The 26,173-nt window shown below is 43.6% G+C and overlaps 37 non-coding genes and 7 pseudogenes across 37 annotated transcripts; all 44 read left to right on the top strand.

The window, feature by feature from the left end:
• The first annotated feature begins 77 nt into the window (after positions 1-77).
• Positions 78-195, top strand: LOC145151113 (5S ribosomal RNA). The gene has a single exon (XR_013731904.1). It is a non-coding gene; the product is annotated as a 5S ribosomal RNA (ribosomal RNA).
• Positions 196-409: 214 nt separating this feature from the next.
• On the top strand, positions 410-528 carry LOC145150594 (5S ribosomal RNA). Its single transcript, XR_013731408.1, has one exon. It is a non-coding gene; the product is annotated as a 5S ribosomal RNA (ribosomal RNA).
• A 220-nt stretch (positions 529-748) lies between these two features.
• On the top strand, positions 749-866 carry LOC145151294 (5S ribosomal RNA; annotated as a pseudogene).
• Positions 867-1,094: 228 nt separating this feature from the next.
• Positions 1,095-1,213, top strand: LOC145149500 (5S ribosomal RNA). Its single transcript, XR_013730366.1, has one exon. It is a non-coding gene; the product is annotated as a 5S ribosomal RNA (ribosomal RNA).
• A 562-nt stretch (positions 1,214-1,775) lies between these two features.
• LOC145151181 (5S ribosomal RNA) lies at positions 1,776-1,894 on the top strand. Its single transcript, XR_013731949.1, has one exon. It is a non-coding gene; the product is annotated as a 5S ribosomal RNA (ribosomal RNA).
• A 227-nt stretch (positions 1,895-2,121) lies between these two features.
• Positions 2,122-2,239, top strand: LOC145150584 (5S ribosomal RNA). Its single transcript, XR_013731399.1, has one exon. It is a non-coding gene; the product is annotated as a 5S ribosomal RNA (ribosomal RNA).
• A 212-nt stretch (positions 2,240-2,451) lies between these two features.
• LOC145150944 (5S ribosomal RNA) lies at positions 2,452-2,570 on the top strand. Its single transcript, XR_013731748.1, has one exon. It is a non-coding gene; the product is annotated as a 5S ribosomal RNA (ribosomal RNA).
• Positions 2,571-2,790: 220 nt separating this feature from the next.
• Positions 2,791-2,908, top strand: LOC145151241 (5S ribosomal RNA). The gene has a single exon (XR_013732002.1). It is a non-coding gene; the product is annotated as a 5S ribosomal RNA (ribosomal RNA).
• Positions 2,909-3,136: 228 nt separating this feature from the next.
• Positions 3,137-3,255, top strand: LOC145149501 (5S ribosomal RNA). The gene has a single exon (XR_013730367.1). It is a non-coding gene; the product is annotated as a 5S ribosomal RNA (ribosomal RNA).
• A 230-nt stretch (positions 3,256-3,485) lies between these two features.
• Positions 3,486-3,601, top strand: LOC145151283 (5S ribosomal RNA). The gene has a single exon (XR_013732038.1). It is a non-coding gene; the product is annotated as a 5S ribosomal RNA (ribosomal RNA).
• Positions 3,602-3,701: 100 nt separating this feature from the next.
• Positions 3,702-3,820, top strand: LOC145151009 (5S ribosomal RNA). Its single transcript, XR_013731807.1, has one exon. It is a non-coding gene; the product is annotated as a 5S ribosomal RNA (ribosomal RNA).
• Positions 3,821-4,047: 227 nt separating this feature from the next.
• LOC145149890 (5S ribosomal RNA) lies at positions 4,048-4,166 on the top strand. Its single transcript, XR_013730729.1, has one exon. It is a non-coding gene; the product is annotated as a 5S ribosomal RNA (ribosomal RNA).
• A 226-nt stretch (positions 4,167-4,392) lies between these two features.
• LOC145151209 (5S ribosomal RNA) lies at positions 4,393-4,511 on the top strand. The gene has a single exon (XR_013731977.1). It is a non-coding gene; the product is annotated as a 5S ribosomal RNA (ribosomal RNA).
• Positions 4,512-4,735: 224 nt separating this feature from the next.
• On the top strand, positions 4,736-4,853 carry LOC145151279 (5S ribosomal RNA). Its single transcript, XR_013732035.1, has one exon. It is a non-coding gene; the product is annotated as a 5S ribosomal RNA (ribosomal RNA).
• A 228-nt stretch (positions 4,854-5,081) lies between these two features.
• On the top strand, positions 5,082-5,200 carry LOC145145760 (5S ribosomal RNA). The gene has a single exon (XR_013726718.1). It is a non-coding gene; the product is annotated as a 5S ribosomal RNA (ribosomal RNA).
• Positions 5,201-5,428: 228 nt separating this feature from the next.
• LOC145149911 (5S ribosomal RNA) lies at positions 5,429-5,547 on the top strand. Its single transcript, XR_013730749.1, has one exon. It is a non-coding gene; the product is annotated as a 5S ribosomal RNA (ribosomal RNA).
• Positions 5,548-5,720: 173 nt separating this feature from the next.
• Positions 5,721-5,839, top strand: LOC145151239 (5S ribosomal RNA). The gene has a single exon (XR_013732001.1). It is a non-coding gene; the product is annotated as a 5S ribosomal RNA (ribosomal RNA).
• Positions 5,840-6,043: 204 nt separating this feature from the next.
• On the top strand, positions 6,044-6,161 carry LOC145151437 (5S ribosomal RNA; annotated as a pseudogene).
• Positions 6,162-6,388: 227 nt separating this feature from the next.
• Positions 6,389-6,507, top strand: LOC145150983 (5S ribosomal RNA). Its single transcript, XR_013731784.1, has one exon. It is a non-coding gene; the product is annotated as a 5S ribosomal RNA (ribosomal RNA).
• Positions 6,508-6,733: 226 nt separating this feature from the next.
• On the top strand, positions 6,734-6,852 carry LOC145151030 (5S ribosomal RNA). The gene has a single exon (XR_013731828.1). It is a non-coding gene; the product is annotated as a 5S ribosomal RNA (ribosomal RNA).
• A 258-nt stretch (positions 6,853-7,110) lies between these two features.
• On the top strand, positions 7,111-7,229 carry LOC145150484 (5S ribosomal RNA). Its single transcript, XR_013731307.1, has one exon. It is a non-coding gene; the product is annotated as a 5S ribosomal RNA (ribosomal RNA).
• A 230-nt stretch (positions 7,230-7,459) lies between these two features.
• On the top strand, positions 7,460-7,577 carry LOC145151205 (5S ribosomal RNA). The gene has a single exon (XR_013731973.1). It is a non-coding gene; the product is annotated as a 5S ribosomal RNA (ribosomal RNA).
• Positions 7,578-7,805: 228 nt separating this feature from the next.
• LOC145149671 (5S ribosomal RNA) lies at positions 7,806-7,924 on the top strand. Its single transcript, XR_013730522.1, has one exon. It is a non-coding gene; the product is annotated as a 5S ribosomal RNA (ribosomal RNA).
• A 228-nt stretch (positions 7,925-8,152) lies between these two features.
• On the top strand, positions 8,153-8,271 carry LOC145150868 (5S ribosomal RNA). The gene has a single exon (XR_013731679.1). It is a non-coding gene; the product is annotated as a 5S ribosomal RNA (ribosomal RNA).
• Positions 8,272-8,487: 216 nt separating this feature from the next.
• Positions 8,488-8,606, top strand: LOC145150993 (5S ribosomal RNA). Its single transcript, XR_013731792.1, has one exon. It is a non-coding gene; the product is annotated as a 5S ribosomal RNA (ribosomal RNA).
• A 204-nt stretch (positions 8,607-8,810) lies between these two features.
• LOC145151457 (5S ribosomal RNA) lies at positions 8,811-8,928 on the top strand (annotated as a pseudogene).
• A 233-nt stretch (positions 8,929-9,161) lies between these two features.
• Positions 9,162-9,280, top strand: LOC145151449 (5S ribosomal RNA; annotated as a pseudogene).
• Positions 9,281-9,507: 227 nt separating this feature from the next.
• Positions 9,508-9,626, top strand: LOC145150208 (5S ribosomal RNA). Its single transcript, XR_013731031.1, has one exon. It is a non-coding gene; the product is annotated as a 5S ribosomal RNA (ribosomal RNA).
• A 235-nt stretch (positions 9,627-9,861) lies between these two features.
• On the top strand, positions 9,862-9,980 carry LOC145148512 (5S ribosomal RNA). The gene has a single exon (XR_013729394.1). It is a non-coding gene; the product is annotated as a 5S ribosomal RNA (ribosomal RNA).
• Positions 9,981-10,211: 231 nt separating this feature from the next.
• On the top strand, positions 10,212-10,329 carry LOC145151082 (5S ribosomal RNA). The gene has a single exon (XR_013731878.1). It is a non-coding gene; the product is annotated as a 5S ribosomal RNA (ribosomal RNA).
• A 227-nt stretch (positions 10,330-10,556) lies between these two features.
• LOC145149298 (5S ribosomal RNA) lies at positions 10,557-10,675 on the top strand. Its single transcript, XR_013730148.1, has one exon. It is a non-coding gene; the product is annotated as a 5S ribosomal RNA (ribosomal RNA).
• A 227-nt stretch (positions 10,676-10,902) lies between these two features.
• LOC145149515 (5S ribosomal RNA) lies at positions 10,903-11,021 on the top strand. Its single transcript, XR_013730381.1, has one exon. It is a non-coding gene; the product is annotated as a 5S ribosomal RNA (ribosomal RNA).
• Positions 11,022-11,239: 218 nt separating this feature from the next.
• LOC145151110 (5S ribosomal RNA) lies at positions 11,240-11,358 on the top strand. Its single transcript, XR_013731901.1, has one exon. It is a non-coding gene; the product is annotated as a 5S ribosomal RNA (ribosomal RNA).
• Positions 11,359-11,561: 203 nt separating this feature from the next.
• Positions 11,562-11,678, top strand: LOC145151497 (5S ribosomal RNA; annotated as a pseudogene).
• A 230-nt stretch (positions 11,679-11,908) lies between these two features.
• On the top strand, positions 11,909-12,027 carry LOC145151231 (5S ribosomal RNA). Its single transcript, XR_013731994.1, has one exon. It is a non-coding gene; the product is annotated as a 5S ribosomal RNA (ribosomal RNA).
• Positions 12,028-12,253: 226 nt separating this feature from the next.
• LOC145149779 (5S ribosomal RNA) lies at positions 12,254-12,372 on the top strand. Its single transcript, XR_013730626.1, has one exon. It is a non-coding gene; the product is annotated as a 5S ribosomal RNA (ribosomal RNA).
• Positions 12,373-12,588: 216 nt separating this feature from the next.
• Positions 12,589-12,707, top strand: LOC145151094 (5S ribosomal RNA). Its single transcript, XR_013731886.1, has one exon. It is a non-coding gene; the product is annotated as a 5S ribosomal RNA (ribosomal RNA).
• Positions 12,708-12,937: 230 nt separating this feature from the next.
• On the top strand, positions 12,938-13,055 carry LOC145151399 (5S ribosomal RNA; annotated as a pseudogene).
• A 227-nt stretch (positions 13,056-13,282) lies between these two features.
• LOC145148838 (5S ribosomal RNA) lies at positions 13,283-13,401 on the top strand. Its single transcript, XR_013729704.1, has one exon. It is a non-coding gene; the product is annotated as a 5S ribosomal RNA (ribosomal RNA).
• A 226-nt stretch (positions 13,402-13,627) lies between these two features.
• Positions 13,628-13,746, top strand: LOC145150852 (5S ribosomal RNA). The gene has a single exon (XR_013731667.1). It is a non-coding gene; the product is annotated as a 5S ribosomal RNA (ribosomal RNA).
• A 218-nt stretch (positions 13,747-13,964) lies between these two features.
• Positions 13,965-14,083, top strand: LOC145150736 (5S ribosomal RNA). Its single transcript, XR_013731543.1, has one exon. It is a non-coding gene; the product is annotated as a 5S ribosomal RNA (ribosomal RNA).
• A 221-nt stretch (positions 14,084-14,304) lies between these two features.
• LOC145151215 (5S ribosomal RNA) lies at positions 14,305-14,423 on the top strand. Its single transcript, XR_013731978.1, has one exon. It is a non-coding gene; the product is annotated as a 5S ribosomal RNA (ribosomal RNA).
• Positions 14,424-14,652: 229 nt separating this feature from the next.
• LOC145151396 (5S ribosomal RNA) lies at positions 14,653-14,771 on the top strand (annotated as a pseudogene).
• Positions 14,772-15,343: 572 nt separating this feature from the next.
• On the top strand, positions 15,344-15,462 carry LOC145151128 (5S ribosomal RNA). The gene has a single exon (XR_013731917.1). It is a non-coding gene; the product is annotated as a 5S ribosomal RNA (ribosomal RNA).
• The last annotated feature ends 10,711 nt before the right edge of the window (positions 15,463-26,173 follow it).

The raw sequence follows: 26,173 nt of genomic DNA on the forward strand, positions 1-26,173 counted from the left end.
CCCACGCATCGCTTACAAAAACAAAGGAGGTTCTGCGTCTTTTAAGACATAAAAGCAATAAACATTGATAGTATTTCCGGTGCTATCATACCAGCACTAATGCACCGGATCCCATCAGAACTTTGTAGTTAAGTGTGCTTGGGCGAGAGTAGTATTAGGATGGGTGACCCCCGGAAAGTCCTCGTGTTGCACCCTTTTTTTCGTTGCCCGTTTGCGTTTCTTTAGATTTTACGTGCGTTTTTTTTTTCTTGCTATTTCTATGCTCGGGTGGCCTCCTGTTCATAGTTGATGGTTTATGTATTTTTGGAACGGAGTCGATCGGTCACGTGGGTCCCACGCCTCGCGTATGAAAACAAAGGAGATTCTGCGTATTTTAAGACATAAAAGCAATAAGCATATATAGTATTTCGGGTGCGATCATACCAGCACTAATGCACCGGATCCCATCAGAACTTCGCAGTTAAGCGTGCTTGGGCGAGAGTAGTACTAGGATGGGTGATCCCCTGGAAAGTCCTTGTGTTCCACCCCCCTTTTTCGGTTCCCGTTTGCGTTTTTTTTTATTTTACGTGCAGTTTTTTTTTTCTTTCTTGCAATTTCTATGCTCGGGTGGCCTCCGTTTCATGGTTGATGGGTTTCGTATTTTTGGAATGGAGTCGTTCGGTCACGTGGGTCCCACGGCTCGCGTACGAAAACAAAAGAGGTTCTGCATCTTTTAAGACATAAAAGCAATAAGAATGGATAGTATTTCGGGTGCGATCATACCAACACTAATGCGTCGGATCCCATTAGAACTCCGCAGTTAAACGTTCTTGGGCGAGAGTAGTATTAGGATGGGTGACCCTCGGGAAGTCTTCGTGTTGCACCCCCTTTTTCATTGCCCGTTTGCGTTTTTTTAGATTTTACATGCAGTTTTTTTTGTTTTGTTTTTCTTTCTTGCTATTTGTATGCTCGGGTGGCCTCCGGTTCATTGTTCATGGTTTTCGTATTTTTGGAACGGAGTCGATCGGTCACGTGGGTCCCACGCCTCGCATATGAAAACAAAGGAGGTTCTGTGTCTTTTAAGACATAAAAGCAATAAGCATGAATAGTATTTCGGGTGCGATCATACCAGCACTAATGCACCGGATCCCATCAGAACTTCGCAGTTAAGCGTGCTTGGGCGAAAGTAGTACTAGGATTGGTGACCCCCTGGGAAGTCCTCGTGTTGCACCCCCCATTTTCGTTGCCCGTTTGCGTTTTTTAGATTTTACGTGCGTTTTTTTTTTGTTTTTTTTTCTTTCTTGCTATTTCTATACTCGGGTGGCCTCCGGTTCATGGTTGTTGGTTTTCGAATTATTGGAAAGGAGTCGATCGGTCACGTGGGTCCCATGCCTCGCGTACGAAAACAAAGGAGGTTCTACATCTTTTAAGACATAAAAGCAATAAGCATGGATATTACCAACAAATAATGCACCGGATCCCATCAGAACTCCGCAGTTAGTCATGCTTGGGCGAGAGTAGTATTAGGATGGGTGACCCCCTAGGAAGTCCTTGTGTTGCACCCCCCTTTTTCGTTGCTCGTTTGCGATTTTTTTAGATTTTACGTGCAGTTTTTTTTTGTTTTGTTTTTCTTTCTTGCTATTTATATACTCGGGTGGCCTTCGGTTCGTGATTGATGGCTTTCGTATTTTTGGAACGGAGCCGATCGGTCACGTGGGTCCCACGTCTCGCGTACGAAAACAAAGGAGGTTCTGCGTCTTTTAAGACATAAAAGCAATAAGCATGGATATTATTTCGGGTGCGATCATACCAGCACTAATGCATCGGATCCTATCAGAACTCTGCAGTTAAGCGTGCTTGGGAAAGAGTAGTACTAGGATGGCTGACCCCTTGGGAAGTCCTCGTGTTGCACCCCCCTTTTTCGTTGCCCGTTTGTGTTTTTTTAGATTTTTACGTTCGGTTTTTTTGTTTGTTTTCTTTCTTGCTATTTCTATGCTCGGGTCGGCTCTGGTTCATGGTTGATGGTTTTCGTATTTTTGGAACGGAGCCGATCGGTCACATGGGTCCCACGCATCGCTTACAAAAACAAAGGAGGTTCTGCGTCTTTTAAGACATAAAAGCAATAAACATTGATAGTATTTCCGGTGCGATCATACCAGCACTAATGCACCGGATCCCATTAGAACTTTGTAGTTAAGCGTGCTTGGGCGAGAGTAGTATTAGGATGGGTGACCCCTGGAAAGTCCTCGTGTTGCACCCCTTTTTTCGTTGCCCGTTTGCGTTTCTTTAGATTTTACGTGCGTTTTTTTTCTTGCTATTTCTATGCTCGGGTGGCCTCCTGTTCATAGTTGATGGTTTTCGTATTTTTGGAACAGAGTCGATCGGTCACGTGGGTCCCACGCCTCGCGTATGAAAACAAAGGAGATTCTGCGTATTTTAAGACATAAAAGCAATAAGCATATATAGTATTTCGGATGCGATCATACCAGCACTAATGCACCGGATCCCATCAGAACTTCGCAGTTAAGCGTGCTTGGGCGAGAGTAGTACTAGGATGGGTGATCCCCTGGAAAGTCCTTGTGTTCCACCCCCCTTTTTCGGTTCCCGTTTGCGTTTTTTTTTATTTTACGTGCAGTTTTTTTTTTCTTTCTTGCTATTTCTATGCTCGGGTGGCCTCCGGTTCATGGTTGATGGGTTTCGTATTTTTGGAATGGAGTCGTTCGGTCACGTGGGTCCCATGGCTCGCGTACGAAAACAAAAGAGGTTCTGCATCTTTTAAGACATAAAAGCAATAAGAATGGATAGTATTTCGGGTGCGATCATACCAACACTAATGCGTCGGATCCCATTAGAACTCCGCAGTTAAACGTTCTTGGGCGAGAGTAGTACTAGGATGGGTGACCCCCGGGAAGTCTTCGTGTTGCACCCCCTTTTTCATTGCCCGTTTGCGTTTTTTTAGATTTTACATGCAGTTTTTTTTGTTTTGTTTTTCTTTCTTGCTATTTGTATGCTCGGGTGGCCTCCGGTTCATTGTTCATGGTTTTCGTATTTTTGGAACGGAGTCGATCGGTCACGTGGGTCCCACGCCTCGCATATGAAAACAAAGGAGGTTCTGTGTCTTTTAAGACATAAAAGCAATAAGCATGAATAGTATTTCGGGTGCGATCATACCAGCACTAATGCACCGGATCCCATCAGAACTTCGCAGTTAAGCGTGCTTGGGCGAAAGTAGTACTAGGATTGGTGACCCCCTGGGAAGTCCTCGTGTTGCACCCCCCATTTTCTTTGCCCGTTTGCGTTTTTTTAGATTTTACGTGCGGTTTTTTTTGTTTTTTTTCTTTCTTGCTATTTCTATGCTCGGGTGGCCTCCGGTTCATGGTTGATGGTTTTCGTATTTTTGGAACGGAGTCGATCGGTCAAGTGGGTCCCACGCCTCGCGTACGAAAACAAAGGAGGTTATGCGTCTTTTAAGACAAAAATGCAATAAGAATGGATAGTATTTTGGGTGCGATCATACCAGCACTAATGCACCGGATCCCATCAGAACTTCGCAGTTAAGCGTGCTTGGGCGAGAGTTGTACTAGGATGGGTGACCCCTTGGGAAGTCCTCGTATTTTTGGAACGGAGCCGATCGGTCACGTGGATCCCACGTCTCGCGTACGAAAACAAAGGAGGTTCTGCGTCTTTTAAGACATAAAAGCAATAAGAATGGATATTATTTCGGGTGCAATCATACCAGCACTAATGCATCGGATCCTATCAGAACTCCGCAGTTAAGCGTGCTTGGGAAAGAGTAGTACTAGGATGGCTGACCCCTTGGGAAGTCCTCGTGTTGCACCCCCCTTTTTCGTTGCCCGTTTGTGTTTTTTTAGATTTTTACGTTCGGTTTTTTTGTTTGTTTTCTTTCTTGCTATTTCTATGCTCGGGTGGGCTCTGGTTCGTGGTTGATGGTTTTCGTATTTTTGGAACGGAGCCGATCGGTCACATGGGTCCCACGCATCGCTTACAAAAACAAAGGAGGTTCTGCGTCTTTTAAGACATAAAAGCAATAAACATGGATAGTATTTCCGGTGCGATCATACCAGCACTAATGCACCGGATCCCATCAGAACTTTGTAGTTAAGAGTGCTTGGGCGAGAGTAGTATTAGGATGGGTGACCCCCTCGAAAGTCCTCGTGTTGCACCCCTTTTTTCGTTGCCCGTTTGCGTTTCTTTAGATTTTACGTGCGTTTTTTTTTTCTTGCTATTTCTATGCTCGGGTGGCCTCCTGTTCATAGTTGATGGTTTTCGTATTTTTGGAACGGAGTCGATCGGTCACGTGGGTCTCACGCCTCGCGTACGAAAACAAAGGAGATTCTGCGTATTTTAAGACGTATTTTAAGACATAAAAGCAATAAGCATATATAGTATTTCGGGTGCGATCATACCAGCACTAATGCACCGGATCCCAACAGAACTTCGCAGTTAAGCGTGCTTGGGCGAGAGTCGTACTAGGATGGGTGATCCCCTGGAAAGTCCTTGTGTTCCACCCCCTCCCCCCCTTTTCGGTTCCCGTTTGCGTTTTTTTAGATTTTACGTGCAATTTTTTTTCTTTCTTGCTATTTCTATGCTCGGGTGGCCTCCGGTTCATGGTTGATGGGTTTCGTATTTTTGGAATGGAGTCGATCGGTCACGTGGGTCCCACGGCTCGCGTACGAAAACAAAGGAGGTTCTGCATCTTTTAAGACATAAAAGCAATAAGAATGGATAGTATTTCGGGTGCGATCATACCAACACTAATGCGTCGGATCCCATTAGAACTCCGCAGTTAAACGTTCTTGGGCGAGAGTAGTATTAGGATGGGTGACCCCCGGGAAGTCTTCGTGTTGCACCCCCTTTTTCATTGCCCGTTTGCGTTTTTTTAGATTTTACGTGCAGTTTTTTTTGTTTTGTTTTTCTTTCTTGCTATTTGTATGCTCGGGTGGCCTCCGGTTCATTGTTCATGGTTTTCGTATTTTTGGAACGGAGTCGATCGGTCACGTGGGTCCCACGCCTCGCATATGAAAACAAAGGAGGTTCTGTGTCTTTTAAGACATAAAAGCAATAAGCATGAATAGTATTTCGGGTGCGATCATACCAGCACTAATGCACCGGATCCCATCAGAACTCCGCAGTTAAGGGTGCTTGGGCGAGAGTAGTACTAGGATTGGTGACCCCCTGGGAAGTCCTCGTGTTGCACCCCCCATTTTCGTTGCCCGTTTGCGTTTTTTTAGATTTTACGTGCGGTTTTTTTTTGTTTTTTTTCTTTCTTGCTATTTCTATGCTCGTGTGGCCTCCGGTTCATGGTTGATGGTTTTCGTATTTTTGGAACGGAGTCGATCGGTCAAGTGGGTCCCACGCCTCGCGTACGAAAACAAAGGAGGTTATGCGTCTTTTAAGACAAAAATGCAATAAGAATGGATAGTATTTTGGGTGCGATCATACCAGCACTAATGCACCGGATCCCATCAGAACTTCGCAGTTAAGCGTGTTTGGGCGAGAGTTGTACTAGGATGGGTGACCCCTTGGGAAGTCCTCGTGTTTCACCCCCTGTTTCGTTGCCTGTTTGCGTTTTTTTAGATTTTACGTGCGTTTTTTTTTCTTTCTTGTTATTTGTATGCTCGTGTGGCCTACGGTCACGTGGGTCCCACGCCTCACATACGAAAACAAAGGAGGTTTTGCGTCTTTTAAGACATAAAACCAATAAGCATGGATAGTACTTTGGGTGCGATCATACCAGCACAAATGAACCGGATCCCATTAGAACTCCGCAGTTATGCGTGCTTGGGCGATATTAGTACTAGGATAGGTGACCCCCTGCGAAGTTGTCGTGTTGCACACCCCTTTTCCGTTGCCCGTTTGCGTTTTTTTTAGATTTTACGTGCGGTTTTTTTTTCTTTCTTGCTATTTCTATGCTCGGGTGGCCTCCGGTTCATGGTTGATGGTTTTCGTATTTTTGGAACGGAGCCGATCGGTCACGTCGGTCCCACGTCTCGCGTACAAAAACAAAGGAGGTTCTGCATCTTTTAAGACATAAAAGCAATAAGCATGGATATTACCAGCAATAATGCACCGGATCCCATCAGAACTCCGCAGTTAATCATGCTTGGGCGAGAGTAGTATTAGGATGGGTGACCCCCTGGGAAGTCCTTGTGTTGCACCCCCCTTTTTCGTTGCTCGTTTGCGTTTTTTTAGATTTTACGTGCATTTTTTTGTTTTGTTTTTCTTTCTTGCTATTTATATGCGCGGGTGGCCTTCGGTTCGTGGTTGATGGCTTTCGTATTTTTTGAACGGAGCCGATCGGTCACGTGGGTCCCACGTCTCGCGTACGAAAACAAAGGAGGTTCTGCGTCTTTTAAGACATAAAAGCAATAAGCATGCATATTATTTCGGGTGCGATCATACCAGCACTAATGCATCGGATCCTATCAGAACTCCGCAGTTAAGCGTGCTTGGGAAAGAGTAGTACTAGGATGGCTGACCCCTTGGGAAGTCCTCGTGTTGCACCCCCCTTTTTCGTTGCCCGTTTGTGTTTTTTTAGATTTTTACGTTCGTTTTTTTGTTTGTTTTCTTTCTTGCTATTTCTATGCTCGGGTGGGCTCTGGTTCATGGTTGATGGTTTTCGTATTTTTGGAACGGAGCCGATCTGTCACATGGGTCCCACGCATCGCTTACAAAAACAAAAGAGGTTCTGCGTCTTTTAAGACATAAAAGCAATAAACATGGATAGTATTTCCGGTGCGATCATACCAGCACTAATGCACCGGATCCCATCAGAACTTTGTAGTTAAGCGTGATTGGGCGAGAGTAGTATTAGGATGGGTGACCCCCTAGAAAGTCCTTGTGTTGCACCCCTTTTTCGTTGCCCGTTTGCGTTTTTTTAGATTTTTCGTGGTTTTTTTTTTTTTTTTTTTTTTTTTTTTTTTTTTTTTTTTCTTTCTTGCTATTTCTATACTCGGGTGGCCTCCTGTTCATAGTTGATGGTTTTCGTATTTTTGGAACGGAGTCGATCGGTCACGTGGGTCCCACGCCTCGCATACGAAAACAAAGGAGATTCTGCGTATTTTAAGACGTATTTTAAGACATAAAAGCAATAAGCATATATAGTATTTCGGGTGCGATCATACCAGCACTAATGCACCGGATCCCATCAGAACTTCGCAGTTAAGCGTGCTTGGGCGAGAGTAGTACTAGGATGGGTGATCCCCTGGAAACTCCTCGTGTTCCACCCCCCCTTTTTCGGTTCCCGTTTGCGTTTTTTTAGATTTTACGTGCAGTTTTTTTTGTTTTTTTTTCTTTCTTGCTATTTCTATGCTCGGGTGGCCTCCGGTTCATGGTTGATGGGTTTCGTATTTTTGGAATGGAGTCGATCGGTCACGTGGGTCCCACGGCTCGCGTACGAAAACAAAGGAGGTTCTGCATCTTTTAAGACATAAAATCAATAAAGAATGGATAGTATTTCGGGTGCGATCATACCAACACTAATGCGCCAGATCCCATTAGAACTCTGCAGTTAAACGTTCTTGGGCGAGAGTAGTATTAGGATGGGTGACCCCCGGGAAGTCTTCGTGTTGCACCCCCTTTTTCATTGCCCGTTTGCATTTTTTTAGATTTTTCGTGCAGTTTTTTTTGTTTTGTTTTTCTTTCTTGCTATTTGTATGCTCGGGTGGCCTCCGGTTCATTGTTCATGGTTTTCGTATTTTTGGAACGGTGTCGATCGGTCACGTGGGTCCCACGCCTCGCGTATGAAAACAAAGGAGGTTCTGTGTCTTTTAAGACATAAAAGCAATAAGCGTGAATAGTATTTCGGGTGCGATTATACCAGCACTAATGCACCGGATCCCATCAGAACTCTGCAGTTAAGCGTGCTTGGGTGAGAGTAGTACTAGGATTGGTGACCCCCTGGGAAGTCCTCGTGTTGCACCCCCCATTTTCGTTGCCCGTTTGCGTTTTTTTAGATTTTACGTGCGGTTTTTATTGTTTTTTTTTCTTTCTTGCTATATCTATGCTCGGGTGGCCTTCGGTTCATGGTTGATGGTTTTCGTATTTTTGGAACGGAGTCGATCGGTCAAGTGGGTCCCACGCCTCGCGTACGAAAACAAAGAAGGTTATGCGTCTTTTAAGACAAAAATGCAATAAGAATGGATAGTATTTTGGGTGCGATCATACGAGCACTAATGCACCAGATCCCATCAGAACTTCGCAGTTAAGCGTGCTTGGGCGAGAGTTGTACTAGGATGGGTGACCCCTTGGGAAGTCCTCGTGTTTCACCCCCTGTTTCGTTTCCTGTTTGCGTTTTTTTAGATTTTACGTGCGTTTTTTTTCGTTCTTGTTATTTGTATGCTCGTGTGGCCTACGGTTCATGGTTGATGGTTTTCGTATTTTTGGAACGGAGTCGATCGGTCACGTGGGTCCCACGCCTCACATACGAAAACAAAGGAGATTTTGCGTCTTTTAAGACATAAAACCAATAAGCATGGATAGTACTTTGGGTGCGATCATACCAGCACAAATGAACCGGATCCCATTAGAACTCCGCAGTTATGCGTGCTTGGGCGATATTAGTACTAGGATGGGTGACCCCCTGCGAAGTTGTCGTGTTGCACACCCCTTTTCTGTTGCCCGTTTGTGTTTTTTTTAGATTTTACGTGCGATTTTTTTTTCTTTCTTGCTATTTCTATGATCGGGTGGCCTCCGGTTCATGGTTGATGGTTTTCGTATTTTTGGAACGGAGCCGATCGGTCACGTCGGTCCCACGTCTCGCGTACAAAAACAAAGGAGGTTCTGCATCTTTTAAGACATAAAAGCAATAAGCATGGATATTACCAGCAATAATGCATCGGATCCCATCAGAACTCCGCAGTTAATCATGCTTGGGCGAGAGTAGTATTAGGATGGGTGACCCCCTGGGAAGTCCTTGTGTTGCACCCCCTTTTTCGTTGCTCGTTTGCGTTTTTTTTTTAGATTTTACGTGCAGTTTTTTTTTTGTTTTGTTTTTCTTTCTTGCTATTTATATGCTCGGGGGGCCTTCGGTTCGTGGTTGACGGCTTTCATATTTTTTGAACGGAGCCGATCGGTCACGTGGGTCCCACGTCTCGCGTACGAAAACAAAGGAGGTTCTGCGTCTTTTAAGACATAAAAGCAATAAGCATGGATATTATTTCCGGTGCGATCATACCAGCACTAATGCATCGGATCCTATCAGAACTCCGCAATTAAGCGTGCTTGGGAAAGAGTAGTACTAGGATGGCTGACCGCTTGGGAAGTCCTCGTGTTGAACCCCCCTTTTTCGTTGCCCGTTTGTGTTTTTTTAGATTTTTACGTTCGGTTTTTTTGTTTGTTTTCTTTCTTGCTATTTCTATGCTCGGGTGGGCTCTGGTTCATGGTTGATGGTTTTCGTATTTTTGGAACGGAGTCGATCGGTCACATGGGTCCCACGCATCGCTTACAAAAACAAAGGAGGTTCTACGTCTTTTAAGACATAAAAGCAATAAACATGGATAGTATTTCCGGTGCGATCATACCAGCACTAATGCACCGGATCCCATCAGAACTTTGTAGTTAAGCGTGCTTGGGCGAGAGTAGTACTAGGATGGGTGACCCCCTGGAAAGTCCTTGTGTTGCACCCCTTTTTTCGTTGCCCGTTTGCGTTTTTTTAGATTTTACGTGCGTTTTTGTTTTTTTTCTTTCTTGCTATTTCTATACTCGGGTGGCCTCCGGTTCATAGTTGATGGTTTTCGTATTTTTGGAACGGAGTCGATCGGTCACGTGGGTCCCACGCCTCGCGTACGAAACACAAAGGAGATTCTGCATATTTTAAGACGTATTTTAAGACATAAAAGCAATAAGCATATATAGTATTTCGGGTGCGATCATACCAGCACTAATGCACCGGATCCCATCAGAACTTCGCAGTTAAGCGTGCTTGGGCGAGAGTAGTACTAGGATGGGTGATCCCCTGGAAAGTCCTCGTGTTGCACCCTCCCTTTTTCGTTTCCCGTTTGCGTTTTTTTAGATTTTTTACGTGCAGTTTTTTTTGTTTTTTTTTCTTTCTTTCTATTTCTATGCTCGAGTGGCCTCTGGTTCATGGTTGATGGTTTTCGTATTTTTGGAATGGAGTCGATCGGTCACGTGGGTCCCACGGCTCGCGTACGAAAACAAAGGAGGTTCTGCATCTTCTAAGACATAAAAGCAATAAGAATGGATAGTATTTCGGGTGCGATCATACCAACACTAATGCGCCGGATCCCATCAGAACTCCGCAGTTAAACGTTCTTGGGCGAGAGTAGTATTAGGATGGGTGACCACCGGGAAGTCTTCGTGTTGCACCCCCTTTTTCATTGCCCGTCTGCGTTTTTTTAGATTTTACGTGCAGTTTTTTTGTTTTGTTTTTCTTTCTTGCTATTTGTATGCTCGGGTGGCCTCCGGTTCATTGTTGATGGTTTTCGTATTTTTGGAACGGAGTCGATCGGTCACGTGGGTCCCACGCCTCGCGTATGAAATCAAAGGAGGTTCTGTGTCTTTTAAGAAATAAAAGCAATAAGCAGGGATAGTATTTCGGGTGCGATCATACCAGCACTAATGCATCGGATCCCATCAGAACTTCGCAGTTAAGCGTGCTTGGGCGAGAGTAGTACTAGGATTGGTGACCCCCTGGGAAGTCCTCGTGTTGCACCCCCCGTTTTCGTTGCCCGTTTGCGTTTTTTTAGATTTTACGTGAGGTTTTTTTTGTTTTTTTTCTTTCTTGCTATTTCTATGCTCGGGTGGCCTCCGGTTCATGGTTGATGGTTTTCGTATTTTTGGAACGGAGTCGATCGGTCATGTGGGTCCCACGCCTCGCGTACGAAAACAAAGGAGGTTATGCGTCTTTTAAGACAAAAATGCAATAAGAATGGATAGTATTTTGGGTGCGATCATACCAACACTAATGCACCGGATCCCATCAGAACTTCGCAGTTAAGCGTGTTTGGGCGAGAGTTGTACTAGGATGGGTGACCCCTTGGGAATTCCTCGTGTTTCACCCCCTATTTCGTTGCCTGTTTGCGTTTTTTTAGATTTTACGTGGGTTTTTTTTTTCTTTCTTGTTATTTGTATGATCGTGTGGCCTACGGTTCATGGTTGATGGTTTTCGTATTTTTGGAACGGAGTCGATCGGTCACGTGGGTCCCACGCCTCACATACGAAAACAAAGGAGGTTTTGCGTCTTTTAAGACATAAAATCAATAAGCATGGATACTATTTTCGGTGCGATCATACCAGCACAAATGAACCGGATCCCATTAGAACTCCGCAGTTATGCGTGCTTGGGCGATATTAGTACTAGGATGGGTGACCCCCTGGGAAGTTGTCGTGTTGCACACCCCTTTTCCGTTGCCCGTTTGCGTTTTTTTTATATTTTACGTGCGGTTTTTTTTCTTTCTTGCTATTTCTATGCTCGGGTGGCCTCCGGTTCATGATTGATAGTTTTCGTATTTTTAGAACGGAGCCGATCGGTCACGTCGGTCCCACGTCTCGCGTACGAAAACAAAGGAGGTTCTGCATCTTTTAAGACATAAAAGCAATAAGCATGGATATTACCAGAAATAATGCACCGGATCCCATCAAAACTCCGTAGTTAATCATGCTTGGGCGAGAGTAGTATTGGGATGGGTGACCCCTGGGAAGTCCTTGTGTTGCACCCCCCTTTTTCGTTGCTCGTTTGCGTTTTTTTTAGATTTTACATGCAGTTTTTTTTTGTTTTGTTTTCTTTCTTGCTATTTATATGCTCGGGTAGCCTTCGGTTCGTGGTTGATGGCTTTCATATTTTTGGAACGGAGCCGATCGGTCACGTGGGTCCCACGTCTTGCGTACGAAAACAAAGGAGGTTCTGCGTCTTTTAAGACATAAAAGCAATAAGCATGGATATTATTTCCGGTGCGATCATACCAGCACTAATGCATCGGATCCTATCAGAACTCCGCAGTTAAGCGTGCTTGGGAAAGAGTAGTACTAGGATGGCTGACCCCTTGGGAAGTCCTCGTGTTGCACCCCCCTTTTTCGTTTCCCGTTTGTGTTTTTTTAGATTTTTACGTTCGGTTTTTTGTTTGTTTTCTTTCTTGCTATTTCTATGCTCGGGTGGGCTCTGGTTCATGGCTGATGGTTTTCGTATTTTTGGAACGGAGCCGATCGGTCACATGGGTCCCACGCATCGCTTACAAAAACAAAGGAGGTTCTGCGTCTTTTAAGACATAAAAGCAGTAAACATGGATAGTATTTCCGGTGCGATCATACCAGCACTAATGCACCGGATCCCATCAGAACTTTGTAGTTAAGCGTGCTTGGGCGAGAGTAGTACTAGGATGGGTGACCCCCTGGAAAGTCCTCGTGTTGCACCCCTTTTTTTCGTTGCCCGTATGCGTTTTTTTAGATTTTACGTGCGTTTTTTTCTTTCTTGCTATTTCTATGCTCGGGTGGCCTCCGGTTCATAGTTGATGGTTTTTGTATTTTTGGAAAGGAGTCGATCGGTCACGTGCGTCCCACGCCTCGCGTACGAAAACAAATGAGATTCTGCGTATTTTAAGACATAAAAGCAATAAGCATATATAGTATTTCGGGTGCGATCATACCATCACAAATGCACCGGATCCCATCAGAACTTCGCAGTTAAGCGTGCTTGGGCGAGAGTAGTACTAGGATGGGTGATCCCCTGGAATGTCCTCGTGTTGCACCCCCCCTTTTTCGTTGCCCGTTTGCGTTTTTTTAGATTTTACGTGCTGTTTTTTTTTTGTTTTTTTTCTTTCTTGCTATTTCTATGCTCGGGTGGCCTCCGGTTCATGGTTGATGGCTTTCGCATTTTTGGAATGGAGTCGATCGGTCACGTGGGTCCCACGGCTCGCGTACGAAAACAAAGGAGGTTCTGCATCTTTTAAGACATAAAAGCAATAAGAATGGATAATATTTCGGGTGCGATCATACCAACACTAATGCGCCGGATCCCAACAGAACTCCGCAGTTAAACGTTCTTGCGCGAGAGTAGTATTAGGATGGGTGACCCCCGGGAAGTCTTCGTGTTGCACCCCCTTTTTCATTGCCCGTTTGCGTTTTTTTAGATTTTACGTGTAGTTTTTTTCTTTTGTTTTTCTTTCTTGCTATTTGTATGCTCGGGTGGCCTCCGGTTCATTGTTCATGGTTTTCGTATTTTTGGAACGGAGTCGATCGGTCACGTGGGTCCCACGCCTCGCATATGAAAACAAAGGAGGTTCTGTGTCGTTTAAGACATAAAAGTAATAAGCATGGATAGTATTTCGGGTGCGATCATACCAGCACTAATGCACCGGATCCCATCAGAACTCCACAGTTAAGCGTGCTTGGGCGAGAGTAGTACTAGGATTGGTGACCCCCTAGGAAGTCCTCGTGTTGCACCCCCCGTTTTCGTTGCCCGTTTGCGTTTTTTTAGATTTTACGTGCGGTTTTTTTTGTTTTTTTCTTTCTTGCTATTTTTATGCTCGGGTGGCCTCCGGTTCATGGTTGATGGTTTTCGTATTTTTGGAACGGAGTCGATCGGTCAAGTGGGTCCCACGCCTCGCGTACGAAAACAAAGGAGGTTATGCGTCTTTTAAGACAAAAATGAAATAAGAATGGATAGTATTTCGGGTGCGATCATACCAGCACTAATGCATCGGATCCCATCAGAACTTCGCAGTTAAGCGTGCTTGGGCGAGAGTTTTACTAGGATGGGTGACCCCTTGGGAAGTCCTCGTGTTTCACCCCCTGTTTCGTTGCCTGTTTGCGTTTTTTTAGATTTTACGTGCGTTTTTTTTCTCTTTCTTGTTATTTGTATGCTCGTGTGGCCTACGGTTCATGGTTGATGGTTTTCGTATTTTTGGAACGGAGTCGATCGGTCACGTGGGTCCCACGCCTCACATACGAAAACAAAGGAGGTTTTGCGTCTTTTAAGACATAAAATCAATAAGCATGGATAGTACTTTGGGTGCGATCATACCAGCACAAATGAACCGGATCCCATTAGAACTCCGCAGTTATGCGTGCTTGGGCGATATTAGTACTAGGATGGGTGACCCCCTGGGAAGTTGTCGTGTTGCACACCCCTTTTCCGTTGCCCGTTTGCGTGTTTTTTTATATTTTACGTGCGGTTTTTTTTTCTTTCTTCCTATTTCTATGCTCCGGTGGCCTCCGGTTCATGGTTGATGGTTTTCGTATTTTTGGAACGGAGCCGATCGGTCACGTCGGTCCCACGTCTCGCGTACGAAAACAAAGGAGGTTCTGCGTCTTTGGAGACATAAAAACAATAAACATGGAGAGTATTTTTGGTGCGATCATACCACCACTATTGCAACGGGTCCCATCAGAACTCTGCAGTTACGCGTGCTTGGGCGAGAGTAGTACTAGGATGGGTGACCCCATGGGAAGTCCTCGTGTTGCACCCCCTTTTTCGTTGACCGTTTGCGTTTTTTTACATTTTACGTGCGGTTTTTTTTTTGTTTTTTTTTCTTTCTTGCTATTTCTATGCTCGGGTGGCCTCCGGTTCATGGTTGATGGTTTTCGTATTTTTGGAACGGAGCCGATCGGTCACGTAGGTCCCACGCCTCGTGTACGAAAATAAAGGAGGTTCTACGTATTTTATGACATAAAAACAATAAGCATGGACAGTATTTCCGGTGCGATCATACTAGCACTAATGCACCGGATCCCATCAGAACTATGTAGTTAAGCGTGCTTGAGCGAGAGTAGTACTAGGATGGGTGACCCCCTTGGAAGTCCTCGTGTTTCAGCCCCTTTTTCGTTGCCCGTTTGCGTTTTTTTAGATTTTACGTGCGGTTTTTTTTGCTTTTTTTTGTTTCTTGCTATTTCTATGTTCGGGTGGCCTCCGGTTCATGGTTGATGGTTTTCGTATTTTTAGAACGTAGCCGATCGGTCACGTGGGTTCCACGGCTCGCGTACCAAAACAAAGGAGGTTCTGCGTCTTTTAAGACATAAAAGCAATAAGCGTGGATAGTATTTCGGGTTCGATCATACAAGCACTAATGCACCGGATCCCATCAGAACTCCGCACTTAAACGTGCTTAGGCGAGAGTAGTATTAGGATGGGTGACCCCCTGGGCTTGTTGCACCCCCCCCCCTTTTCCGTTTCCCGTTTGCGTTTTTTTAGATTTTATGTGCAGTTTTTTTGTTTTGTTTTACTTTTTTTTCTATTTTTATGCTCGGGTGGCCTCCGGTTCATGGTTGATGGTTTTCGTATTTTTGGAACGGAGCCGATCGGTCACGTGGGTCCCATGCCCCGCGTACGAAAACAAAGTTGGTTATGTGTCTTTTAAGACATAAAAGCAATAAGCATGGATAGTATTTCGAGTGTGATCATAGCAAAACTAATGTACCGGATCCCATCAGAACTCCGCAGTTAAGCGTGCTTGGGCGAGAGTTGTACTAGGATGGGTGACCCCTTGGGAAGTCCTCGTGTTGCACCCCCTGTTTCGTTGCCTGTTTGCGTTTTTTTAAATTTTACATGCGTTTTTTTTTCTTTCTTGCTATTTGTATGCTCGGGTGGCCTACGGTTCATGGTTGATGGTTTTCGTATTTTTGGAACGGAGTCGATCGGTCACGTGGTTCCCACGCCTCGCATACGAAAACAAAGGAGGTTCTGCGTTTTTTAAGACATAAAATCAATAAGCATGGATATTATTTTGGGTGCGATCATACCAAAGGTAAATGTTCATCCCAGTTACCTTGGAATTCCAGGGTACATGCTCTCAGCATATCTTCAAGCGTTTGTATCGTTCTTTCGCTCTGACCATCAGTCTGTGGATGGTAAGCTGTACTTAAACACAACTTGGTACCCAATTCCTCTTGTAGACTTCTCCAAAATCGCGAGGTGAAACGGCTGTCACGATCTGACACAATCGTTAACGGAATACCGTGAAGCCTCACAATTTCCTTCACGTAAGAATTCGCAAGCTTATCCATGACCATTTCTCATTGGCTGCTATGAAATGCGCACTCGTAGTGAAGTGATCAACGACCACCCAAATCATGTCGTGACCATTCTTTGTTCTGGGCAGTTTAGTGACAAAATCCATAGCAATGTCTTCCCATTTACCCATAAGCACAGGTAAAGGTTCTAAACTCCCGTATGGTTTTTGATGTTGTGCCTTGACCCTCGCACATGTCACACACTCCGCCACATACTTCGCAATGTCGAGCTTCATCGTCGGCCACCAGTAATAGGGTTTCAGGTCCCTATACATTTTAGTGCTACAAGGATGAATTGAGTACATGGTTTTGTGAGCTTCTTCCATCAGAAGATCTCTTATTCCTCCTGTCTTAGGTACCCAAATACGATCTTGGAATACCTTCAGTCTATGACCGTTTGTACCAAACACCAACGTTTTGCCCAAACATGCCTCCTTCCGGTCGTTCTTTTCAAAAGCTTCCTCTTGAGCTTTCTTTATACTTTCCACAATGGTCGAGACAACTTCTATTCTCAACGCTCTTGGCCTTTTTCTCTCAAGATTGACTTTCCGACTGAGAGCATCAGCGACAACATTTGCTTTATCGGGATGGTAAAGTATCTCACAGTCGTAGTCCTTAAGTAGTTCTAGCCAGCGTCACTGCCTCATATTCAATTCTTTCTGACTAAAGAGATATTGGAGACTCTTATGATCAGTAAAAAGTTTGCACTTCGTGCCATAGAGGTAATGCCTCCATATCTTTAGAGCGAAAACTACCGCTGCCAGCTCCAAATCATGAGTGGGGTAATTCTTTTCATGCTCCTTCAGCTGTCGAGACGCATATGCTATTACCTTTTCTCTTTGGGTCAAAACACAACCCAACCCAACACCAGACGCATCGCTATAGACAGCGAAGTCTTCAACTCCATCGGGTAGAGAAAGAATTGGTGCTTCACATAGCTTCTTCTTTAGCAACTCGAATGCTTCTTTGTGCTTATCACTCCAAGCATAAGTAGCTCCTTTGTGAGTCAAAGCTGTTAGTGGAGTAGCAATCGAAGAAAAGCCTTGGATAAACCTTCGGTAATATCCAGCTAATCCCAAAAAGCTTCGGATCTCCGTGGGACTTTTTGGTTGTTCCCACTTCATCACAGCTTCAATCTTTGCTGGATCAACCATTATTCCTTCTTGGTTGACCACGTGACCCAAGAATTGGACTTCTCGAATCCAAAAATCACATTTGGATAACTTTGAATACAGCTTCTCCTTCTTCAAGACTTCCAACACTTCTCGCAAGTGTCTTCCATGCTCCTCTTGGCTTTTCGAATAAATCAGAATGTCATCTATTAACACTATCACAGATTTATCAAGGAACGGATTACAAACTCTGTTCATTAAATCCATGAATGCTGCGGGGGCATTGGTTAGTCCAAATGACATAACCAAAAACTTGTAGTGTCCATATCGTGTTCTGAATGCAGTCTTCTCGATATCCTGCTCTCTTACTTTCAGCTGATGATATTCTGACCTTAGGTCGATCTTTGAAAAATAACTTGAACCTTGTAGTTGATCGAACAGGTCATCAATCCTTGGCAACGGATATCTATTCTTTATTGTTGCCTTGTTCAGCTCTCTGTAATCATTGCACATTCTCATACTTCCATCTTTCTTCTTTACGAATAACACCGGAGCTCCCCAGGGTGATGAACTAGGTCTAATGAAACCTTTGTCCAATAACTCCTGAAGTTGCATCATTAGCTCCTTCATCTCCGTTGGTGCTAATCGGTAAGGTGCTTTTGCTATCAGCGTCGTTCCGGGTAACAAGTCGATACGGAATTCTACTTATCGATTAGGCGGTAATCCGGGAAGATCTTCGGGAAATACTTCCGGATAATCACACACGACAGGAATGCTCTGCATCTCTTTTTTCTCCTTCTTAGCATCGATCATGAATGCCAAATATGATGTACATCCTTTGGCCAAACACCTTCTGGCTTTCATTAGAGAAATGATCCCAGAATTTACTCTGCGTTTGTCCTCATACACCATAAATGACTCTTTCCCTGGGGGGTTTACTTTGACTATCTTCTTTCTGCACAATATCTCGGCGTCATTGGCGCTAAGCCAATCCATTCCCAACGTGATGTCGAAACCGTTAAGTTCGATAGGCAATAATTCCTCGTGGAACTTATTCCCATTCAGGTCGATTAAGATGTTTTTCATACGATGGCTAACAGGTACAAACTTTCCACTAGCAACTTCGACTAATAAAGCATTATCTAGTCTATCAACAGGCAAAGCTAGTTTTCTACCAAATTCATGCGATATAAAGGAGTAGTTGGCTCTAGAATCAAATAAAATTTGGGCAGGCAAATTGTTTACGAGAAAGGTACCTGAAGCGACATCAGCTTCTTCTTTAGCTGCTTCCAGTGTCATCTGGAAAGCTCTTGCTTTAGGCTTTGGGGGAATATTGGGTTTTGCTGCCTCCTTCTTTCTAGGACAGTCTTTCAAAATGTGCCCCTCTTCATTACACCCAAAGCACACTCTCTTGTTGGACGAACACTCATTGGCATAATGCCCCGTCTTTCCACACTTGTAGCAGGTCACATCCTCGCTACATTTCCCAGAGTGCTTTTTCTTGCACTTCTCACACCATTTCGATTCGCCTCCTTTTCCTCCTCCAAACTTTTTCGAATCAGAATTCGAAAATTTGCTTTTCTTGCTAGAACCTGAAGTTCCTTCAAACTTTCTCTTTTCACCAACTTCAACTTTGCTGGCGGTTCTTCCCTTGATCATGTCCTCAACAGACTTGGCAGCCCAAATAGCTGCCTCCAGAGTAGGTGTCTGTCGTAATGGCACTGCGTACTCCCATGGGAGTCCCTTTGCGTATCGATCAACTTTCGTCAACTCGTCTGGAACGATGCGCAAGGCAAACTCCATTTTGTTTGTAAAGGCGTTAGTGTATTCATCAACTGACATGCTGCCTTTTGTCAATGTCAGAAACTTGTTCTCCAACTCCAGTAGATTTTGGGCCGAGCAGAACTTGCGCTTGAACTGCACCAAAAACTCTGCCCAAGTCAGTTGTAGTGGCTCATTAGGGCTTAGGGTCTTCCCCAGAGTGTTCCACCAATGATCAGCTCCACCCCTGAACTGACGTACTGCAAAAGTGGTCTGCAACTTGCCTCTGCAACCACACGTCATGAAGGCTAGCTCCATTTCCGAGATCCAATCCATAACTCCGATCGGATCCTCCTTTCCAGTGAAGGTCGATGGTTTGAAAGTCAAAAAGTCTTTGTACTTGCATCCAAGTCCATCAATTCCTCCTTCCTGGTGGTTTTGTCTAACTAACGGTGAGTTGGCTTGACCAACAGTCCCACTGAAGTTACCTCCTTCCGACTGCCCTTCACTTAATTCGGGCTGCACAATCGGCATTGAAGGTTCTTCACAATTCTGCTGAAGCAGACGTCTCGTTTCTTCCATCTGACGATCCAACATCGTCTGAATCATCAATTGTACACCAGCCATTGTCATTGGCTCAGGTGCTACTGCTACAACAGGTATATGTTCAATCACTGGTGGTTGAGGCTGTTGATTCCTGTTTTCGTCTGCGTTTCCAACGCCACTTCTTGTTCTTGCCATCATTGATCTATACACCGAATAAGGTGAATTTAGATCCTCAATCACGATAGATAATCAAATCATCCTTATCACTCCGAAACGTTTACATGCTAGTTCTAATACCGTAATCCTACGCTTAGAATCCTAAACACATAAGCTTTCAGATCCGGTTGGCAACAAACCATAGATCCGAACAAATAATATCATATATGGCAAACATATAACATTTAGCACATAAAAACATTTTAGGAAACTTTCCTAAAATAAACTAGTGCTCGTGTGATAAATATAGCAGACACTTATCTCTCAATCTTTACTTAGCATTCTAAGTTTAAGTCTAGAAATCCTACAAACTCCTAGTTCGCTTAAACTAATGCTCTGATACCAACTGTGACATCCCCAAAATCACGGCCAGAAAAGACCGGTTTCATTTATGCTTTTAAAATAAATTCAGAGTAAATCCATTGATTTAAAAGAGTTGCGGAATTTGTCCCCAAAACTATACATGATAAAATAAGGTTTATCAAAGCATTTCTTAAAGAAATGTATTTTCATTATATATCAAAACTCGGGATGTCATGTTCCGATACAGACACATAAGCATAAACATTAAAACATAGACCTTACACATTTTATAAAACTACTGGTCTATAAACAAAAACATCTTCACAAGTTCTCCAACTTATGCTCTCGCGCCACTACCTGTAATACAAAGAAACTGAGTGGGTCAGGCTTGGGAGCCTGGTGAGCATATAGGGTTTTCATCCCACAATAAATAATTATATTTAATTCACCAACCAACAATAACCCGATTACCCATTCCCGTTATCCTCACTTTACGTCCCTATGACAATAACTATTACAAGGGACCTAATCTAGGATTTTCATCGGGACGAACACTACTGCAGAGGGGTTTCCTTAGCAATGAATGTCCTAAGGCAACCATGAGGGGGATAGAATACATCAAATGAACACCCAATTTCACCAACACCTACAGGTTATGAGCCTGCCAGTATTCCACAGAACTGTCTAGAAAAGTCTGTGGTCATCATCCATATTCTGCTGAATGACTAGATCACAATCACATCGAGCCCTCTCATCATTTTATTTCATCACACAACAACTGTCTACCCATGTTCTACCCAACATATTAGTAGATAAAAATATATACATTTATATACAGCTTAAAACCTGTACAAATCATTCATTCAATAAATTATTCAAATAAGCAAATAATATACAAACACATAACACGTATTTTGTAGAGAATACTTTGTATCTATGTGTTAGCAGAAAAGGAATATACACTCACTTGATCAGAAGATGATCGGACAACACCTCGTCTATTAAAATAATCTTTTCCGATAAAACCGGGATGCTTTCTTGAAAACCGGGCTTCTCACGGGCAGAGTTTCGGCTCGGAAATTTTACTTCTCGGGATCTTCGGGGCTTCGGGACTTGCTTCGGGTCTCGGGAATGATACCGGGGCTTCGGGGGTATAAATTGCCAAGAAGAAAGAAATATAAGGGGGGAGAGAAGAAATATTGGGCAACAAACCCGGAGGCCTCGTCTCGTATTTATAAGGCTATACTTCGGGGTTACGCTGGGCGTAACTCGCAAGTACGCGGGGCAATGCCTCTTTCATGCGTACGCTGGGCGTACCAAGCCTTACGATGGGCGTAGTTCGGATAAGACTGCTACGTGGCGAGCTTCGGGTGGTGCTACGCGGCTCTCTCTCGGACCACACAAGGCCGAAGTACGCTGGGCGTACTCTGTCACACCCCAAAACCGAGAACGGCGGAATACGTTCTGGGGTGGAGGACGTCATGTACAGTATCATAACAAAGCATAATAGTAAAGACAAGCAACAACATCCATTGCATTAAGATAATAATTGTAATACAAACGTGTTTGGTACAAATGTTAGACACCAAAAATACAATCAAAATAAGTGGAGTCTTATGTGTGCTCCGTCTTCTCAAAAGCTGCATCCGTACCTGTCTACTGATGACCTGAGGATACAAGTTATTTTGAAAACGTTTATCAGCATAAAGCTGGTGAGTTCATAAGTATTTAGTGTCATTTTCTGTATAAAAATATTCACATTTATACATTGTAAAAGAAAATTTCGGTGTTTGAAAATAGTATGAACCCTAGAAAACCCTATGTTTTCCAGAAAAGTAGTCTTTTCCAAGACCCGATGGTTTGTTTGTTCCTTCGAAAATGTACAAGTCTTCTAGTAGTTAATAGTATGAAAATATAGTTTTCTGACTTTATTCATGTATAGTACTGAGAAAAATGTTTTACCCCAACAGTATCACTGTCGGCCATATGTAATGAAATGCAGGCTCCAGGTAGTATTAAATGTACAATACTCCTCAAGGAGCCTGTTGCCTTTAATTTTTAAAGTATTAATTAAAGGTTTGAATGTGAACTCGTACGTAACCATGCTGATTGACGATCGAATCCCTTTGACCCTCCGAGTCATATGTAGATGTGACATTTTGTCACCCCTGGGCCTAGACGGCTCGGACTGTAGCTAGCAGTCGGGATGTGGGAGTGTCTGTCCCGTATAGATCTATACACATAATGCCCGCTCTCCCTCCAGGAGACTCTGGTTACGCGGTGATAGCACAAAGATGTGTCGTATCGAGAAATAGTATGTCACATTCTATTTTAGTAAGTTCTCTTGTATAGTATGTAGTGTTCTCTTTGTATAGTACATAATGTTCTCCTTGTATAGTATATAGTGTTCTCTTGTATAGTATATAGTGTTCTCTTGTATAGTACATAGCATATATTGACTCACAACTGAACTGACTCTAGTAGTTGTCATGGCAATAGTAGCATTGAGTAGTATCCCTTAACTATACCTATTATAGTTAAGATATGAAGACTTTTATATCTGACACAAATATATAAGATATATAACTAAGAATTCAACGAGAGTCGGACTAATAACAAAATACCCTAAGCCCACAATCAAACAAGAACAGGAAATAAGGTGAGCTATTAGTCCTAAATCCTTCAAGTCTTACTTATATAAATATATTGGTGTAGATACCTATTATAGTTAAATAGTGTTGTTGGTTGCGTGTCTTTGATACCCAAAGGCATTGAAATGATATGAAAACTTTTATATCTGACACAAATATATAAGATATATAACTAAGAATTCAACGAGAGTCGGACTAATAACAAAATACCCTAAGCCCACAATCAAACAAGAACAGGAAGTAAGGTGAGTTATTAGTCCTAAGTCCTTCAAGTCTTACTTATATAAATATATTGGTGTAGATATGGTTTGAGAATAAAAATTAGTTTAAACGAATTTTGGAAAATAGTTTTATAGTGATTTAACACGAAAATGAATTTGGTAAGCATTTGAAAACAGTTTAATTGGCAATATAGTTGAAAACATAGAAAATCCCTTTTTGATGGTAAAAACAGTTAATAGTGTAGAAAATCCTTTTGGTTGCAAGTTATAATTCACATGTGATTGTTACTATAACTTAGTTGGTTCAACTTGTATTCCCCCCCATAAAACAGTTAGAAACATTTAAAAAGGTTCATTTTGGGGTATGAACTCACCTGTAGTGAGTGAAGTGGATGGAAACGCCGAGTAAGATGCTAGGTGTCAAGTGAGGACTTGAACACACACACGGATCCTATGTAACATGTAGTGATGTATAAAGTATCTAATTAGTTGTGTAATCACTAATTAAGTGAGTAAAGGTACTTTAATGTATGCAAACACTTTGTTTTAAGTGTTAGGAGTGCTAAAGGTGGCATCTAAGGAGTGTATGGCCTCACTATGGAGTTTACACTTCACTTGGCCACACTTAGGTGTGTTTACGGTTGGGAGACCATTTCCCCCATGAGTTTACGGCCGTAAACTCATGGAAATGGTGAGTTTGTGTGTCTAAAGGTCTCATGCATCACAAGGAAGGTTCCTAGGATCATTTCGAGGGCTTTGGAAGTGATTAGGGTTCGATTGGGTACTCCCTTGGAGTTTACGGTCCTTGGACCACTCCTTGGGAGTTTACGGTCATAAACTCTAGGAGTTTACGGTCGTAAACTCTTGGGTTTACGGCCGTAAACCCTTGACCACTTCAACCATTTCATGTTTCAAGGTCCTAAGCTCATTTACACTAGTTTCTAGTTCATCAAACAAGCTAAGGAAGGGTTTAGGGGCATCGTAATACCATTTGAGGTGTTTACGGTTTTTGGGTTTACGGTTCTTGGATGTTCTAGAACCGTAAACTCAAGTTTATGGCAAAAAAGTCACGATCTTGGGTTCCTTAGTCCATGCATGCAAGTATCTAAGCTATATCTAAGCATTAGAGAAGGTTTGGAAGTGTTTTTGGGGCTTCTAAACCCGTTTATAGGAGTTTACGGTTTTGGGAGGCTCCCCAAACCGTAAACGCATGCATGTTGGGGGTTCTTGGACGATCCAACTCGAAATAACATGAATACCAAGCTAGAAAATCAAGTTAGGAAGATTACCTTAGATTTTTGAGGCTTGAAGGTGGTGTTCTTGAGCCAAACCCGATTTTTAGAGAGAGAAAGTAGAGAGAGAAAGCTCCAAGGTGGGAAAAGGCTCTAAAGGTGGGCACTCCTCCTTTATATAGGCTGCCTAGTGGGGACCCACCATACACAGCCGTTTAAACGGGGCTAAATGTTTTTACCGGGTAAACTAACCGTAACCCGACTTAGATGTTTTTATCCCATCATTATATATTATTTATTTTAAATAACTCAAAATGAATTATTTTAATAAATAAAAGTTAACGGAAAATTTTTAATAGAACTAACTTTTATTAACGGAAACGGGTTACAGTGACGGAGTAAATTTCGGGTTGTCACATCATCCCCCCGTTAGAGGGAATTTCGTCCCGAAATTCAGAATTCAAGTAGTTACGTTATTACAACACAACTAAGCAAAGAGATGAGGATAGTTAAGTTTCATTTGATCCTCGCGCTCCCAAGTGAACTCTGGTCCTTGCTTGGCGTTCCAACGAACCTTCACAATCGGGATGCGGCTTTGCTTCGTTCGTTTGACCTCTCGGTCCATGATCTCCACAGGTTCTTCCACGAAGTTGAGGCTCTCATTGATCTCGATTTCATCGAGTGGAATTATGAGAGTCTCTTCGGATAGGCACTTTTTCATGTTCGAAACGTGGAAGGTAGGATGCACATTACTAAGTTCACGGGGTAGATTGAGTTTGTAAGCTACGGGGCCGATTCTAGTGAGAATCTAAAAAGGCCCTATGTATCTTGGATTCAGCTTTCCGCGCTTTCCGAAGCGTATCAAGCCTTTCCAGGGTGAGACTTTCAAAAGGACTCGGTCTCCCACCTGGAATTCCAAGGGTTTCCTCCGTTTGTCTGCGTAGCTTTTCTGTCGGTCTCTTGAGGCTTTAAGTCGTGCTCGGATTTGTACGATCTTTTCGGTGGTTTCGCGGATGATTTCTGGACCGGTGAGAGTGCTGTCAGGAACTCGTCTCTTAGCTAATTGAGTGTCGCCTACCTCGGCCCAGCACAGAGGGGATCTGCACTTCCGGCCGTATAGGGCTTCGAATGGAGCAGCTTTGATGCTTGTGTGATAACTGTTGTTGTAGGAAAACTCGACTAGGGGTAAGTGGGTATCCCACGCCTTACCAAAGTCGATTACACAGGCTCGCAGCATATCCTCCAAGGTTTGAATAGTTCTCTCACTCTGCCCATCGGTTTGAGGATGGTAAGCTGTGCTCATATCCAGCTTAGTTCCAAGAGCCTTCTGTAGTGACTGCCAGAACCTCAAAGTGAACCTGCTATCCCGATCCGAAATAATGGACACAGGTACACCGTGCAGTCGGACTACCTCTTGGATGTAGATTCGCGTGAGTTTCTCCATTTTGAAATTTTCCTTGATAGGAAGGAAGTGGGCGGATTTGGTTAGCCGGTCGATAATTACCCAAATGGTGTTGTACCCACTCGGAGATTTGGGCAATTTGGTAATGAAATCCATAGTAATTCTCTCCCACTTCCATTCAGGTATCTCTGGCTGTTGGAGAAGACCCGAGGGTTTCTGGTATTCGACCTTGACCTTAGCGCAAGTAAGGCACTTATTCACGAAGGTAGCGATTTCCGCTTTCATGTTAGGCCACCAGTACGATTTCTTGAGATCCAGGTACATCTTATCTGAACCTGGGTGAATGGAATATCGAGTGTTGTGCGCTTCTTTCATGACCAAGTCTCTGAAGCCACCGTGTCGCGGTGTCCAGATTCGGTCCATGAGGTAGTAAGCTCCGTCATCCTTGACTACCAGATTCTTATCCATTCCTCGCAGGGACTCTCCCGCCACATTTTCCGGTTTCAAAGCTTCAAGTTGTGCTCCCCTAATTTGTGCGGGTAGATGCGAATGGATAGTCATGGTTAGGGACTTGACTCTTCTCCCAGAATATTCCTTCCGACTTAGGGCGTCTGCTACTACATTGGCTTTACCCGGGTGGTAACGAATTTCACATTTGTAGTCATTGAGTAGCTCGACCCACCGTCGTTGTCTCATGTTGAGCTCCTTCTGGTTGAAGATGTGTTGGAGGCTTTTGTGGTCGGTATAGATGGTGCTCTTTGTACCA

This window comes from Lactuca virosa, chromosome 1 (genome assembly GCF_052849685.1).
Source record: "Lactuca virosa cultivar CGN04683 chromosome 1, Lactuca_virosa_CGN04683_v6, whole genome shotgun sequence".
NCBI lineage: Eukaryota > Viridiplantae > Streptophyta > Magnoliopsida > Asterales > Asteraceae > Lactuca > Lactuca virosa.